The following is a 16,032-nucleotide window of genomic DNA, read 5'->3' as shown; positions in this document are numbered from 1 at the left end:
GCCAGCCAGGAAATAAGACAACGATCACCAAACAGGACTTCATGGAATTCAGAGTCTCTGAGCAGCAAAGAGAACAGTGAACAGAGTGAAGAGAGGTCACAGAACGTCTTCACCAGCGCTGCATCAGACAGAGACTAACACCCCGAGTACACAGGAACTCAAAAACTAGACACTAAGAAAGCAAACAGCCCAGTCACACAGTGCGCCATGGGGATGGACAGAAATCCCTCAAAAGAAGAAATGCACACTCGGGAGTCAGAGGCAGGGGAATCTCTGTAAGCTTGAGGCCAGACTGGTCTACATGGCAAGTTCTGAGACATCTAGAACTACTAAGTGAGATGCTGTTTCAGAAAGTCTATTCCCCAAAGCCACGGGTTGTAAAAAAGGAAAATGGCACCCAGTTCCAGGCCTGAGCTGTCTCCCTGTGAATTGTCTGGCAGATGGCCCCAACAACAACACGGGAATTATCAGTGCTCCCAGTTGCCCACAAGAAGCAGGTTACAAGACTTGTTGCTGGGGACACTGCATAGGTTAATTACAGGACATAGAGAAATTAAGCCATAACTAGACTGAGAGCAACCCCCCTGCTGTGGAGTGTTCTCAGTGCTAGAAGGAGCTGCGGGGAACCCCCGTGTGCCACACTACCCAAAGGGACACCTATGCCACGCCCCTCACATCCCAGGAGCATGGCAGGTTGTCAGGAGGGGTGGAGAACTGTGAAAGGAGCTCCCGGGTATGGCATGGCCACTGCAGTCTGGAACCCTGCTGCACACTGACCCCTCACAATGCCTCATGCAGGAGGGAAACACTCCCTCCCTGAGGATGACTAGGCAGACAGCGGTGGCAGTAGACACTGGTAAGTAGACTGCACTCCTGTGAGCAATGCTAATTAAATATATTGGACCACCAAAAGCAAAGCAAACAAAAAAAACAAACAAGAAAGACACATGGGGGGATGGAGAGATGGCTCAGTGGTTAAGAGCACTTCATTTTACTGCCTGCTCTTCCAGAGGTCCTGAGTTCAATTCCCAGCAACCACATGGTGGCTCACAACCATCTGTAGTGAGATCTGGTGCCCTCTTCTGGCCTGCAGGGATACATGGAGACAGAACACTTTAAACATAATTCATTAATTAATCTTTTAAAAAAACAAACAAAACAAAAAGAAAGACATATGTTAGAGTCTCTATTGCTGTGAAGAAACATGGCCATGGCCACTGTTATAAAGGAAACATTTAATTGGGGTGGCTCCCTTACAGTTCAGAGGTTGAGTCCGTTGTTATCATGATGGTAATCATGGCAGCGTGCAGGGACTTTATCCTGAAGGGGCAGCCAAGAGTCCTATCTTGCAGGCAGCAGGAAGTCCATTGAAATATTGGGTGGTGTCCTGAGCATAGGAAACCTCAAAGCTCTGCCACCACAGTGATGCACTTCCTCCAACAAAGCCATACCCACTCCAACAGAGTCACACCTCCTAATAGTGCCACTCCCTATGAGATTATGGGGATCAATTACACTCAAACTACCACAGCATAGAATCAATATATTATTTTTAAAGAAGAAACTGCTTTTCTCCAAGGCTGCTGGAGAGGTGGTCAGGGATGAGTAGGTGTGCTGACTGCTCTCCTGCAGCACCAGGTTCAGTTCCCAGCATCCACATGGAGGCTCACAGCCACCTGTAACTCCAGCTCCTAGGGACCCTGATGCCCTCTTCAGGAACCACGGGCACATCCCTGCAAAGAAAAAACAATCACACCCATAGAACAGAAATAAATATGTTTTATAGAAATCTGATCCTGGTGTTGTGGTGCCTGACTTTAACCCCGGGAGTCAGCATTTGGGGGAAGGAGTCAGGTGATCTCTGTGAGTCTGAGACCAGCCTGGTCTACATAGTAAGGTACTGTGTCAAAGAACAATTCTACGGGTAGAGTTCAGGTCATCAGAGTATGAGGTAAGAGCTCAGCGGCTCAGCCAGCTCATGGCCCTGAATACTGAACTCCTAAGAAGTGCTAACATCTGCTGCTTGTCCTGAGGGCCACACCGTGAGAGCCCCTGTCCCAAGCCTGACTGGCTGGTGTCTCAAGTCAGAAGACAGGGAGAGGGCTGCCAGGAGAATACACCACAAAGCAGGCCACGCCCTGTCCATCCTAGAGAGCTCACCAACAATGACAGACACTCGGGGAGGGAGCAGCATGGAGTCAGAGATCAACCAGAGGCAGGGACTTTACACACAGCACAGGGCTCTGTTTCTGGCTAGTGACCTTCTGCTTGGCCTTGTATTGTCGCTGTCGGGGCTACGATGTAACCAGCGGGACTCCTCTCGCCCTCAGATGGAGTGACATAGTTTGAGGGGTTTGAGAAAATTACAGGGTCAACAGAAGGAGCAATAGTGACGCTGAAAATTTGGTGATTGGCTTCAAATGTATCCAGGCTTACCCTAAGTACAATCAGGGTTTCCCACCGATAGTGTGATGGAGCCTTGGGGTCACTAGAGGGCGCACTGAGCTCGCGGAAGCCGCAGTCCCGGGGCCCCACAGAATCCCTTGCAGGAGAGTTTAACAAATTGTCCTCTGCTACACTGAACTTGTTTCTTTATTTTGACAATTATCTTCTGCTTTCTTCGTAAATTTTATTTTACTACTTTACGGTTATGGGTGTTTTGTCTCCATATACGTGTATGGTGACCCTTGGAAGCCAGAAGAGAGAACGGGATTTCCTAGAACTGGAGTGAACCGGCTTGTGGGTGCTGAGACTCAAACCCCAGTCCTCTGGGAGAGCAGCTGGTGCTCTTAACCACTGTGCCATCTCTCCAGCTCTCGCGTTTTCTTTTGTTTTGAAAGGGAGTTGGTTCTGAGAAAGAATCTCACCTGTAGCCCAGGCTAGCCCGGTTCTCTATGCAATTCAAGGTTGGTCTCAAATCCAAGGTGATCCTCCTCCCTCAAGCTTCACAAGTGCCGAGTTGATCAGGGTGAGTCTCCGCATTCCGCTTTAATGCACGTGTAAAGAGAGATGATGAAATTATGGGGAAAAACTATCAAAACTGGTAGGAGGCATCTCCACTCGAGAGATGCTATATTAACAGTTCCACTCGTTCTGGTTAGGTTTTACCATTCGTCAGTTTGTTAGGTTTTTTTGTTTTGTTTTGTTAGTGTTTCAAGACATGGTTTCTCTGTGTAGTCCTAGTCGTCCTGGAACCTTGTCTGAAGACCAGACTAGCCTGGAACTCCCAGAAATCCACCTGCCTCTGCCTTCCAAGAGCTGGTATCGAAGCTGTGCACCACCACCCCAGGGCTCTTTTTATTTTTTAAGATTTTTTTTTAAATTTTATGGCAGGGCTTCCTGAATGTGGTACTCCAGCCCCAGAAAGACAAGTCTTGGTCCAGGGCGGTTAGGTCCGGGTGGGGAAGTCCAGCGCTGGGGATGCCCCTGTCCCCAATTTCATTTCTCCAGCTCCTGACCTGTGTCAGCTCCTTCTGCCCAGACACTGATGACGACTGGATTCTCATCTCCACTGGGTGTCGAGATCCCGGGGAACCAATCAGCGTCGCCTGGGGCATCCGGTATAAAGTCCAAGCAGGAAACTCGGATGCCCAGATCCGAGATGGGGGCTATGGCCCTGTGCACACTGCTCCTGCTGCTGGTGGCCGCCCTGGCCCCGACCCAGACCTGCGCGGGTGAGTGAGGGGTCGGGAGGGAAACGGCGTCTGCGGGAGGGGGGGGGCACCGGGGAAGCCGCGTCCCCGCATCGACGGGCCAGACCCTCCCGCCCCTTCCCCTCCCGCGTCCAGAGCCCCGAGCCCCGCTCCCCTCCTGGCTGCGCGCATCTGCCCGGGGTCCCGGGAGGAGGTCGGGGTCTCAAGACCCCTGCTCCCAGGCTCGCACTCCATGCGGTATTTCTCCACCATCATGTCCCGGCCCGGCCTCGGGGAGCCCCGGTACTTGGAAGTCGGCTACATGGAGGACACGGAGTTCGTGCGCTTCGACAGCGACGCAGAGAATCCGAGAATGGAGCCGCGGGCACAGTGGGTGGAGCGGGAGGGACCGGATTATTGAGAAAGGGAGACACGCAGAGCCAAGGACAACCAGCAGAGTTTCCGAGTTGACCTGAGGACCCTGCTTGGCTACTACAACCAGAGCGAGGGTGGTGAGTGACCCAGGGTCGGAGGTCAAGACCTTCTGGTCCCTAAGTATGGGCCAGAGTTGCCGGGTCCTATCCGAGGTCTGGGAGGAGGAGAACAGGGACCAGGACCCAGTTTCCCTTTCTGTTTAGAGGATGCATGGGATGCAGGACCGCGAGTGGGCAGGAGTCCCCTTTGCGGGGCAGGTGGGCAGGACTGACCGCTGGCTCCCCCAGGCTCTCACACCTTCCAGTGGATGTCTGGCTGTCAAATAGGGCCTGATGGGCGCCTCCTCCGCGGATACAGCCAAAATGCCTATGATGGCAAAGATTTCATCGCCCTGAACAAGGACCTGAGGACATGGACTGCGGCGCACACGGTGGCGAAGATCACCCAGAGCAAGTTTGAAAGGACTGATTTTGCAGAGAGATTGAGAGCCTACCTGGAGGACACATGCTTGGAGGGCCTCAGCAGACACCTGGAGCATGGGAAGGAGCAGCTGCTGCGCACAGGTACAGGTGCCCAGGGCAACTCCTTGCCCTGCCCTCAGGCTGGGCTCTGTTCTGAGGAAGAGGAGACCTCAGCTGGGGTCCCACCCCTGTCTCTGAGGGACACAGTGTCCCTGGGGCTCCTGATCCAGCCTGGCAGGGACTGCACTGATCTCCCAGGGCTCAGCCTTCTCCCTGGAAGGATCCAGATCTGTCTCAGGAGGGAGGAGAGAAGATGCCCACTTCCCCAGCCGTGGCTCCTTCAGTCTGCAGCCCTGGGTCAGCCATGGCCTCTCCCAGGCCGGGTTCTCTGCCCAGACCCAGTGTCTGAGTGTGTCAGCTTTACACACAGGGACCGGAAGTCTCATTTACCTGATGGGAGACATGAACGTCCCTACCCCAGGATGGTTCCCCAGTTTCTAGAACTTTTCCAAACAATGCATTGTACCAGATCCCTGTGAGTGAGGTTTACATCCCTTCCTCACCCCAATTCTATCTCTGTCTTCCTAAAATAGTCACGTGAACACTTTGGGGTACCCTGAAAAAAAAAGCTCTGTTTTTTCTATTCTTTGTTCTTTCTTTTTGTTTGTTGGTTTTTGTTTTTTTGTTTTGTTTTCAAGATTGGATTTCTCTTTGGTTTACATAGACCAGGCCGGTCTCAAACTCAGAGATCCCTCTGCCTCTGCCTCCCAAGTACTGGGATTAAAGGTGTGCACCAACACAGCCCAGCCTTTCTTTTTGTTAAGTTGTCATTTTCCTTAGTGAGTTTTTCTTACTCACTGGGTGATACTGTTTCACCCTCCCCTTTTATTATCATCTCTATCAGTCTCCACATATGTCATGGGGGACTGCTAACTGGATAATTAGACAACTCAGTGTTCCCTTTAAAAGAAACAGTCCCATGAGCTTAGACTATTTTCTGCCAGAATTAACTATCCAAACACCCACTGCTTTCCTTCTGCCTGACCAAGTTACAGTGTTACCTCTAGTGAATTAGGAATTGAACTTTCTTGACTGACAAATAAAATCCACACACTCCTGTGAGCAGCACTGTGTCCCAGTGAGCACTGCATGGGGCTCCACAGCACAGTCTCAGGGACGGTAGGTGACAACACCTTGTATCTTGTCCCCCAGAGGAAAGGTCTGGGGAGTCACTTTCTCTGCCCCAGTGTCAGAGGTTCACCGCATTTCTGCTGCACACTTGGTGTTGTCTGTTCACTTGGACAGACAGTTATGCTGGTCAGCAAGATGGCCACAGCGGTTCTGTCTCAATGGCGACAGCATTGGTTGGTGGCACTCTTATGTATCCCATTCTTCATAATTTCTTATATTTATATGAATTTAATCACATATATAAATTATTTTCCATCCCTTTTTCTGTTCTTTGACCATGTAACTTATGCTATAAAACATCACATAATGAAGACCATGTGACGTGATGGGTCATGTGATTTTCTAGTGGCTTCTATGTCCAGAATGCAGATCTGTGATGACCTGCATGTCATTAGTGGGATGACAGTCAGAAGTGTTCAGACACATAGTTTAATCATTAATTAAATTTTGTCTTTGCAGATTTCAATTTACCTTGTTATGCTGGGATTTCTTAAATCTTCCACACAGATCCCCCAAAGGCACATGTGACCCATCATCCTGGACATAAAGGTGATGTCACCCTGAGATGCTGGGCCCTGGGTTCCTACCCTGCTGACATCACCCTGACCTGGCAGAGAGAGGAGGAGGAACAGACTCAGGACATGGAGCTGGTGGAGACCAGACCTTCTGGGGATGGAACCTTCCAGAAGTGGGCATCTGTGGTGGTGCCTTCTGGGGAGGAGCAGAAATACACATGCCATGTGCACCATGAGGGTCTGCCTGAGCCCCTCACCCTGAGATGGGGTAAGGAGGGAGTGGGTGCAGAGCTGGGGTCAGGGAAAGATGGAGCCTTCTGCAGAGCCTGAGCAGTGTCAGGGCTGAAAGCTGGGGTCATGACCCTCACCTTCCCTTCCTGTCCTTCCCTTCGCAGAGCCTCCTCAGTCTACTGTCCCCATCATGGCAGTCATTGTTGTTCTGGTTCTCCTTGGAGCTGTGACCATCATTGGAGCTGTGGTGGCTGTTGTGAGGAAGAGGAGGAGAAAACAGGTAGGAAAGGGCAGGGTGTGAGTTCTCTTAGTATGCTCTGCTCATGGAAACACATCCACACCCTCATTGTTCCTGTCTCTAACCTGGGTCTGATGTTGTTTCTTGAAAGTTCCTAGAGTCAGGCTCCTCCCTGGTCTCTCACAGCTTTTCTTCTTACAGGTGGAAGAGGAGGGAACTATGTTCCGGCTCCAGGTATGTGTGGAAAGCAGGATTGTCCCTGAGACCTTGGGGTGGACCTGGAGTATTTGCAGACCTCTGTCACCAATATTAGCTCCTCCAGCAAAATCTCCTAGGGGCCATGTTTTTTACCTTCTAGACTGTGTGTGTGTGTGTGTGTGTGTGTGTGTGTGTGTGTGAGTGTGTGTGTTTGTGTGTGTGTATTCAGTGACAGTTACCAGAGCTCAGATGTGTCTCTCCCAGACTGAAGGGGACACTCTGAGACCAAACTGGGGAGGGACAAAGTGGACATGATTGGGATTTAGAGACTCCCAGAATTGCCTGTGAGTGAGTGGTGGTTTGTTGGGATGTTGTCTTCACAGTGATTGTTCATGACTCTTCTTTGTAGCATGAAGACAGCTGCCAGGAATGGATGGAGTGACAGACAGTGTGTTTAGGCCTCTCCTGTGACATCCAGGGCCCCTAGGTTAACTTTTAGCAACAGTGTCTGATGTTCCCTGTGATCCTATGGGCTGAATATGAAGAACTGGGAGCCCAGCCCAGCCCTGCACAACAGGACCCTGTCCCTGCACTGCCTGTGTTCCCTTCCATGGCCAACCCTCCTGTTCCAGCAGACAGGAAGGGACACATTATCCTGTTACCTCCTCCTGCTCTGAGCTTCAGGTCCTAACTTCCGCACTGAAACTAAGGATCTCAATTTGAATTTGATTGTTCACATCCTTGAGCTGACAGGCTGATAGCTGTTAAATGTATTATTGAGATACTTAGAATTTGAGGAGGAAGTGAATGGCAGCGTGGAGAACCTCCCAGAAATGTGCTCATCATGTTCTGTGTCTCTGGTGTCACAGGATGAGGCTGTGGGAACTGAGTGAGAGCAGGGCTGTGCCCGGGTGGAGCTCAATTTGATATCGGCTGTGACATGGTCACTCCTCAGCTCTGTCACCTCCTGGCTCTGTTCTCCTCATCACTTAGAACCACATGATGAGGTCTGTGATCACAGGGACACAGGGATGGCCAGAGTCCTGTCCTGTCTCAGGAGTGTGAGCAGCCAGGACTGGTGGGACAGGTCAGCCTGGGCTCTAACCTGGCTGTAGCTCTTTACCCCATTTTTGCTGTTTATTGTTGTCTTTTTACTTTTTATGGAGCACTGGGCCTGTTCTTGTTCCTGTAAGTGGAGCCTGCCTCCTTATGCCTTGTGCCCCCTGAGTGACAGCATTCAAATGTGTTTATCCTTCCTTTCCCATTAGGACTCTTCTAGGCCCCTGCACTCAGGAGACTGTGACCTAAGAACATGAACTTCAGTCTCCTGAGCTCCTGCCTCCTTCCAGGCCCCTCCCTGGAGGTTCTCTCCTTCTCTCCCATCATTGAGAATTTAAGCAGGGTTGTAGGATGGCAGAGAGGAGAGATCCACAGGGTCTCATCTCAGATCTGTCCTGTTGGATCTGTTCAACCCTAAGTCCTCTCTTCCTCCCTGGCCCTGGGAAACACGGTGCTGCCTCCAGTGGTGACTCCAGGCTTAGTCTACTTTAGATTGATGTTTATTTAAAAGACATGATCCCTTTTGTCTTGTTGACTGTGTCCTTTGCCTTACAGAAGCTTCTCAGTTTCAGGAGGTACCATTTATAAATTGTTGATCTCAGTGTCTGGCCTTATGTTCAGAAAGTGATCTCCTGTACCAATTAGTTCAAGGATACCTCCATATCCATATTTATCTATCTATCTATCTATCTATCTATCTATCTATCTATCTATGGTTTCTCTCTGGCTTTGGAGACTGTCCTAGAACTAGCTCTTTCAGACCAAGCAAGTCTGGAACTCACAGAGATCCACCTGCCTCTAACTCCTGAGTGCTGGGATTAAAGGCATGTGCCACCACTGCCCACCCCCACTTTTTCTTCTATGATATTCAGTGTGGCTGGGTTTTGATCCATTTGAACTTAACTTTTGTGCATGGTGGTAGATATGGATCTATCTGCAATCTACATGCAAACATCCAGTAATGCCAGCACCATTTATTGAAGAAGCTTTCTTTTTTCCATTGTGTAAGTTTAGCTTCTTCGTCAAAAATTAGGTGTTCACAGGTGTGAGTTAATATCAGCATTTTGAATTGGATTCCATTGGTTGATCTCTCTGTTTTTGTGCCAGTACCAAGCTGTTTTCATTACTATAGCTCTCTAGTAGAACTTGAAGTCAGGGATGGTGATGCCTCTGGGAGTTCCTTTATTGTACAGGATTGTTTTGATTGTCCTGGGTTTTTTGTTTTTCCATATAAAGTTGAGTATTGTTCCTTCAAGGACTGTGAAGCAAGACAAAATGGCAGTCAACAAAACGGGAAAAGATCTTCACCAACCCAACATCTAACAGAGTGCTGATTTCCAAAATATACAAAGAATTCAAGAAGCTAGTCACCAAAACACCACATAATCCAATGAAAAACTGGGGTCCAGAACTAAATAGAGAATTCTCAATAGAGGATTCTAAAATGGCTGAAAGACACTTAAGAAATTGTTCAACATGCTTATCTATCAGGGATGTGCAAATCCAAACAACTCTGAGATACCATCTTACACCTGCCAAAACACCAGTGATAGTTTGTGCTGGAGAGGATGTGGAGAAGGGGAGCACTCCTCCATTGCTGATGGGAGTGTAAACTTGTACAGCCACTTTGGAAATCAGCATGGCAGTTTCTGTGGAAAATGGGAATCAGTCTACCGCAAGATCCAGCAATTCCAGTCTTGGGCATATACTCAAAGGATATAAAATCAAATAACAAGGACATCTGTTCAAATATGTTCATAGCAGCATTGTTTGCCATAGAGAAAACCTGGAAGCAACTTCGATGCCCCTCAACCAAAGAATGGTTAGAGAAAATGTGGTATCTTTACACAATGGAGTGTACTTAGCTGGAGAAAAAAAACAATAAAATCTTGAAATTCCCAGATAAATGGATGGAACTGGAAGAAACCATACTGAATGAGGTACCCCAGTCGCAGAAAGACAAGCATGGCATGTACTCACTCTTATATGGAGATTAAACACAGAGAAAAGGACTACCAGCCTGCAGTCCACAGCTCCAGAGAATATAGGAAACAAGGACCCTAAGAGAGACATACAGGTCCATGGGTTGTGGAATCTCTCTCTCTCTGGCTAAGGAAAGCAGCTGAAGCCAGCTGTGTCAGGGATGTCCCTGCATGAAGTCCCAGAGAGGCCACTGTATGAAAGGATGACACAGTCGTGGGACACATCTCAAAAACAGGGGCTAAAACTCTGTGGACTCAGCCCAAGAGAGAAGGGTGTAGCGGTCAACAGAGCTAAAAGGAGTTAGAGATCTGAAGACTGCTATGACATCACACATGGAGATGCAGATTGGAGTTTGCCCAGCTGGAGTTTGGTCTTCCTTTTGTCCAGTATTCCCTCACTGTGCTCACTGTTCTGTCTCTTGGAACAGTAATGTGTATCTTGTGCCACACTGTAGGTTGGAAATGTGTGCTTTACCCCTTAATTTTGATTTTAGTGGGAGTTCAGTTCAGACTTTGCCAGGATTCTCATAAGATACTTTGAACTTTGGACTTTTTTTTATTGATTTATCTATTTATTTACTTATTTATTATGCATACAATGTTGTGTCTGCATGTGTGCCTGCAGGCCAGAAGAGGACACCAGATCTCATTGCCGATGATTGTGAGTCACCAAGTGGCTACTGGGAATTGAACTAAGCTCCTCTGGAAGAACAGTCAATGTTCTTAACCTCCGAGCCATCCCTCAAGCCGGAACATTAGACTTTTACACAGGGTTGAGACTGTGATTGACTCTGGGGACTTCTGACGTTCAACTGAATGACTCAAGAAACAACAAATATATAAAGTTGTCTGTTCTCATGTGAAGAGCTGGGGAGCCCAGCCTAGCACACCATTACATACATCTGGACTTAAGAACTAAACTGAAATAAGATAGCTCAGCAGAGGGCTGGAGAGATGGCTCAGCCGTTAAAGGCTAGGCTCACAACCAAAAATATAAGATAGCTCAGCAGAGAAAAATGATGCAAATGTAGTTAATTCAAGTTTTACCAAGTGCGCACCTTCCTGAGGAACTGAAGACTTAAGCAGTTAGCATCAATACATACATACACTGGCGTGTATAGAAAGTAGTGATCTGTGAAAATGTGGTAAGACAAGTGAAAACAATTGGGTAGAGAAGTGACCAGGAATGTAAGTGTTTGTATAGTTTTTCCTCAGTCTCAGCTACTTTCATGACAAGAATGTCATTGTCCTTCTGGTAAGGAATAGGTGGGTGGAGAATCTTACAAAAGGGAATTTCATTTGGGGCTTTTAGAAGCAACAAGTATCAGAGTGATCTTCTTGCACTTCCTGTTTGTTTAGTGTCTTTAGCTTAAGATAATCCTGATGTCAAAGTAACATATTTGGGGATGTATGTACTGAAAGAGCTCCCAAGGGCAGAAGCTTTCTTTTTGTAGGACTATCCCAAGTCTGTCACCCACAGAGGTTTGGTAAAATTGAGGTGACATCATTGTGTAATTCCAAGACACTGAAGGACCCAGGCAGTGATCCTCAATGACATCTAGACATCATTAAAAGAGAGAAACAGCTCTAAATCCCTAGAGGAAAGGTCATACACTACTTGTGTAAGACTGTTGGGTTATTGTGTGCCCTGAATGTTTGACTGTATGAAGTATATGCCTGTCAGTTTTCACTGTCCACTTGACTACACTTAGAATTGCCTAGAAGACATGCCTCTGTCATGTCTGTGAGGGTGTTTCTAGAGTTCAAGAGAGGAGGAGCCTCCATCTTGAACATGAACACCACCAATCCATGGGCCATAAACACAAATGAATAAAATGAGGAGAAATTGGGGAAGCCTGCTGAATTCCAGTTTCCTGAATGCATATGTAATGTGACCAGCTAAAGTATGTTAATATTGTTATACCTTCCCCTACAAGGAAGCACTCCCCTCCCCTACAATGTAAACCCTTCCTTCCTTAAGTTGCTATGTGTTCGGTGTTTCATTCTAGATATGAGCAAATTTAGTAATACAAAGTGTGTCCTGAGCTTTTAATTGATAATGATAAAGGATGAGTTTCCCACTTTTTTGGTATTATGTGATGAAATTATTACAGTATCTAAAACTGCCTTTTAAATTATCAGAAGGAATAGGAGTTTAGATAATACAAGATATCTATACATTATAACTCTAATATATGTATATATACATGTTTGTATTATACACATATATAATTGTTTTATATGAATCGGTGTACCATTTTTCTTCCTCTAGGAATGGACATGTTTCCAGTTAGAAAGTTTTCTGAACTAGCTTACTTTCTGTTGTTTGGTGAACACCAAGAGCAACAGTAACGTGGGGAGGGAAAGGTTATTTGACTTCCTCCTCCAGAAAATAGTCCATCACTGAGGTAACTCAAGTCAGGAACCTGGAAGCAAGAGCTTCAGCAGACACCGTGGAGGCACCTTGATTGCTGGCTTGCTCTCTGACTTCTGTTCTGCTGGCTTTCTTATACAGACAAGGCTCACCTGCCTAGGGATGTTGCCCCAAAGTGGGCGTGGCCCCCATGCATGCATAGACACATAGAGGATTCCCACAGATACTCCCACCAGCCAATCTGATCAAGGCGGTTCTTCAGTTCAGCGTGCCTCTTCCTAAGGTACTCTTAGTTGAATCAAATTGATAACAGAAACCAACCAGCACATTTTCTAGACAGTTTCACAGTAACTATTAAAATACAATATTTCAATTTCTCAAATATTTTAGACTGATTAGACAAGGCAGAATGCTTTTCAACTCAGGGGTAATATTATATTCATTTGATATTGGTTTTTGTATACATCCCAGATAATGACAGACAGGCTCTTATGGCTACCTAATGAATCCTTCTCCTGCAAGCCAAGCAGTTTCCACCATCTTGTTTTCAACAAAAAGGAAGGAAGTCAGTTGTATCCACTAATGAAACATTACAAATTAATGATAGACCTCCATACTGTCTAGGGCATTTTATCTTAACTTAAAGAGGTGCAAATAACTAACTGGCATCACCATAGCAAGACTGTTCCCATTCCTGTGGATTTACTTATGTGGAAAAATTGCTCAGTGTCAGCAATGGTCAGACCAAGAGGAAAACACAGGAATAGCATTAATGCCAAACGTCTCATTCTAGAACAGTTTAACATTGTCTCTCTCATCTCTGTGTCCTCTCTGTCTCTCTCTGTCTCTGTCTCTGTCTCTGTCTCTCTCTCTGTCTCTCTCTCTCTCTCTCTCGCTCTCTCTCTCTCTCTCTCTCTGAGTGTTTGTGTGTGTGTGTGTGTCTTTGTGTGGTGTATTGAAGCCATTGAGGTACAATTCCAAATTATTTTACAAATGTTCTCATAAATTTTGTCTTTTTGATCAATTGTGTATTAACTAAAATGAGGAAAATTTCACACTTAAAGACACAAGATCACAGAAAATGATATTTAATGTTATAATTTATTGTAAAATTGTGTAGTAAGGTAAGCAGACTTTCAAATATAAAAACCCATTATGACCAGTTAAATTCTGTGGGGTATTAAATGGACAACCAAGGGAAAGGGGGTAGGAGTTGGGGCAAGTCCCTAGGCTCAATTTTTTTACTATGGGTGGGGGAGGAAGAAGAAAGGAGTAGAGAAAAAGAAACAGTAAAAATTCCTAGTATAAGAAGGCATGCTCATTTTTTAAATAGGAGTTTTCAATTTTTATGCATTTGTATTATCTGGAAAATATGTTTTGATGGTCATCTTTTTATTTAAAAATATTAATATGTACAGCATGCTTTAGAAATTAAATACTTTGAAAATGCTCTTGGTGAATAATTTTAGATTCAATAATTGCTTTAGTAAATGCCCAAGAGCTATAAAAAATCAGAGGTTTGGAGAAACCTTTATGAGTCAAATGACAGAGCATTTTTTGAAAAAGGTTTAGGGCAATAGAACTCTGGAAAACAACCCAAATATATCCTCCAGCCTTGGTCGTCTGAGTGCTGGGATTACAGTTGTGTGTCACCGTCTTGGCTCCGTAAACCATTTTTAGACGTTGTCTATAGAGTGATAGGGTGAGATAAAACCCACAGCAATTGTCCCTTTGGAATACACGATGAACCTGAGGACATTATCTCTCTGTGTGTTATCCAGGTTCCACCATTACTCTCTGAAGAAGAAGGGATCAGTCAGAAACTCTGAAGTCTACAGGCTGTAATAAAAATGTTCTTCCAGTTCTCAGGTACCCCAAGCACACACACCAGTGGCTCAAGTTCCCATGGCACATCTCTATAATATGGATCTGTACCTGTGTTTAGACTCCATGCATGGAATCTCACTGGCTGTCCATTCATCTTCATGTGGACACTGCTGGAAAACACTTTCCAGATGCCTTGTGCCCTATGATCCGCACTAAATTGTACTTCTCCCATAACCTAAAATTTCTAAAAATTGGTGTGAATCTGATTTGGGTACTAGAAGAGATTGGCAGCTGTACTTCCAATATAGAAATTGTTTTCTCTGTGATTTTATGACTGGGTGAGAGTTCTGGCTACTACGACCCTTGGCTTAGATTTCCTTGGGAGATTCCAACAAAAGGTAAATATACAAACCGTGGTCAGAGGTGGGCTGATCATCTTGAGGTCTGAGCATACAAATACATGCCATACACGTGGAGACAACAGGGAAGAAAGAGATGTGCTAGGTATCTATCTACATCACAGCCTGTTCTCAAGTTCAATTCAAAGATTGAAAACCATCAGTCAAAAATAGAGGGAACAGTCAAAATACAGGTTTATGGATAAGCCATGGAGGAAGATTGTGGTAGTTTAAATGCTATTAGTCCCCAAATTTCATAGCGAGTGTTATTAGGAGGAGTGGCTTTGCTGGAGTGGGTATGGCCTTGTTGGAAGAAGTGTGTCACTGTGGAGGTGGACATTAAGGTTTCCTATGCTCAGGATCCCACCCAGTATCAGTGGACTTCTGGTTGCCTGAAAGATACAGGACTCTCAGCAACTCCTCCAGCACCATGTCTGCCTGCATGCTGCCATGTTCCCTGCCATGATGGTAATGGTCTGAACCTCTGAACCTGTAAGCAAGTCACCCCAATAAATGTTTTCATTTATAAGATTTGCCATGGTCATGGTGTCTCTTCACAGCAATTGAAACGCTAGGACACAATGAAACCTTATATTTATTGAAGACTATATACATAATGGTAGGGCAGGAAATAGTTGACAAAGAATATTGTAAGATGACACTGTGTTAGGTACATAAGATAAAGGTAGAGATCTATAGAAATCAGGGTATAAGTCTTGCTTCTTCTAGGTAGGCTCTGGTGACACTATGAAAACATAAGAATCTACGTCTAGTTTCCACCAGAGTGTGGATTTCAGTGTTTTCTACTAGACATCCACATTAAAATTGTGTCTGTACTCCAGGGTCATCACATTGTTAAGTTACTTGATGTTTTTAATCATATCAAATTGAAGGTCAACGTCAACGGAGTGGCCAAGTTTAGCTGAAGGTCAACAGAGTTGCTAGGTAACTCAGAATATGAGGGTTTGGAGCAGAGTCTTGAAGCTTATGCTGGTCCTTGTGGTGGTTCCAGTTTCCTCTGAATTGTTGGTGTTAACACACATGAGACCATCTTGTCCTGGATCTCTTGAAGACCAGGTAGCAGTTGGGCACACAATGACTCCTGGGTGCGGCCCACACACCCATCATGCCAGTGTCTGCCCAGATTGTTTCTCTCCTGTGGCCCAGATATCCTGACAGCCATAGCTTCTGCTCCTGGGTCCTCCAAGATAACAAATCTCCTGGGTGTGATGAAGAGAGAATGAGGACTACAACTGTCAAAGTTAAACTTGACTCAGGCTTCTTGGTGTTAAGTTAGCCCCCAGCCCACACTGATTTTGATTGTCCTTCAGTCATCAGCTTCAGAACCCTTGTTTAGGAATCCAAGATTTTTGATGGATGGAATGGTGGGGGTCGGGTTTCAGGTGAATCACAATAAGACCCTGTGCTATCTAATTCTTCTTGATATTAAGGAGAGTGGTTCCTTGTTCCATTAAAGGTCATTGCATAGTC

At 46.0% G+C, this 16,032-nt stretch overlaps 1 pseudogene; it reads left to right on the top strand.

Moving 5' to 3' along the window:
• Positions 1 to 3,586: 3,586 nt before the first annotated feature.
• On the top strand, positions 3,587 to 16,032 carry LOC101823782 (annotated as a pseudogene).

This window comes from Mesocricetus auratus, unplaced genomic scaffold, assembly GCF_017639785.1.
Source record: "Mesocricetus auratus isolate SY011 unplaced genomic scaffold, BCM_Maur_2.0 Super-Scaffold_100027, whole genome shotgun sequence".
Classification (NCBI taxonomy): Eukaryota; Metazoa; Chordata; class Mammalia; order Rodentia; family Cricetidae; genus Mesocricetus; species Mesocricetus auratus.
This window is presented reverse-complemented; position numbering and strand designations above follow the sequence as displayed.